The sequence below is a fragment of the Lutra lutra genome, chromosome 6, assembly GCF_902655055.1.
Source record: "Lutra lutra chromosome 6, mLutLut1.2, whole genome shotgun sequence".
Taxonomy (NCBI): domain Eukaryota; kingdom Metazoa; phylum Chordata; class Mammalia; order Carnivora; family Mustelidae; genus Lutra; species Lutra lutra.
The window spans coordinates 93,652,182-93,654,273 of NC_062283.1; positions in this window are offsets into that span (position 1 = coordinate 93,652,182).

The window sequence follows — 2,092 nt, forward strand, 5'->3', positions numbered from 1 at the left end:
TGTTCTGCTACATCCATGCCAACACTTGGTACAGTTAGTCCTTTAATTTTGACTATTTTAATAGGTATGAGTGGTATCCTAATGTGGTTTTAACTTACATTTCTCTAATGAGTAATGATATTGGGCATCTTTTCCTATGCTTATTAGCTGTTCATACATTTTCTTTGGTCAACTGTTTGTTGAGAACTTTGGCCCACTTTCAAAAATTGGGGTGTTTGTTTCATGTTGTTGAGTTTTAAGATTCTTTGAGTATTCAGGATAGAAGTTATTTATCAGATATCTGATTTGCAAATATGTATTCCCAGTCTATGTCTTATCTTTCATTTTCTTTCAATGAAATCTAATATAATCATTTTTTTCCTTCTTATGCTTTTGGTGTCATATCTAAGAAATCTTTGTCTGATCTAAGGTCACAGAGGTTAGAACTTTCTGTGTACTTCTCGAAGTGTAATTGTTTTAGATTTTACCTTTAGGTGCACATTCCATTTTGAGTTAATATTTTTCTGAGATGTAAAATATGGATACCAAGCTCATTTTCTTTTTTCTTTTTTAATTTTTAATTTTTAATTTTTTTAATTTTTATTTTTATTATTATTATTTTTTTAAGATTTTACCTATTCATTTGACAGACAGAGATCACAATAGGCAGAGAGGCAGGCAGAGAGAGAGGAGGAGGCAGGCTCCCCACTGAGCAGAGAGCCCGATGTGGGGCTCTATCCCAGGATGCTGGGATCATGACCTGAGCTGAAGGCAGAGGCTTTAACCCACTGAGCCACCCAGGTACCCCTCGTTTTCTTTTTTAGCATAGGGATGTCCAATTGTTCCAGCAATATTTATGAAAAAGATGGTTTTTTCTCTATTAAAATGCATTTGCCACTTTGTCAAAGATCAGTTGTCTATATTTGTGCCAGTCTATTTCTGGATTCTCTGTTCTGTTCCATTCATTGTGGCCCTCTCTCCTCACACTGTTGTCATGCTCCAGTATAGCTGAAGAAACTGAGAATTCAAAATTAAAACCTGAATATAACTTAGTCTGAATATATTGGGTGAGATGGAAAGGTAGAATATATCTTAACGGTCTGTGAGCTCTATTGATAACTTTTAAATATTTAGACATATAGTGAGTGTGCCTTTTTCTCTGGGCCCCACAAATGTGATAAGCCTGGCAGGTGGATAGAATGAAGAGGACCAAAGAGGCAGATACAACTTACTTTCAATGTTCTAGTGTCTGTCAACAAAAATATCATCTTGGGAGGGTCAGATACATAAGAATTATTCATAGTACTAATTGTTGGCCTATAATAGTTGGTGAAAATGGCAAGAGATAATTTGGAGAGGGAAACAAAAGCCAGATCATAGAGCACTGTGAGCTGTACCAGGGAGCTGGAAGTATCCTAAGAGTCATTTAGAGATATTGAAGGATTTCAGCAAGAGGCTGACACAATCAGACTGGCCTTTTCGAAAGATTCATCTAGCTACAAAGTGAATTTAGGATAAGGGACAGACTAGGATAAGAAAAGGTAATATTAGTAATTACTTGTCTATTTCAGCAATCTAGGTGAAAGATAAAGATGTTTTGGACTAGATCAGTGATGATGAAAATGGCAAGAATTATATATGAGTGAGATTCATGTGACCTAGTAGAAGGAACATCGGAATTAAGGATTCAATTCCTTAAGCTTTTAGCCTGAGCAATTGGGTAGATGACAATATTATTCAATTGCATAGTGATTTGAGGTGGAGGTTTGAGGGACATAGAGAGAACGATTGGATATTCAATTTGAATACATTTGCTTGAGGGTCTGTAGACACATAAAAGCTTTTGGTGCAATGTTGACATAGACATGGTATGATATAAACAAAATGATAAATAAGTGTATTATTAACTTGTGAATTATTTTTTTCAACTATTTTTAAAAATATTTTTTTAATTTTTAAAAATGCCAATGATGATGATGAAATGAGGATGAAAAAGATAAGGAGAACTTCCTTTACCATTGCGGAAAGCCTGAATCAATTGTGAATTGTGAATTGTGAATTATTTTTTTCAACTATTTTTATCCTGAGGATGAAAAAGATAAGGAGAACTTCC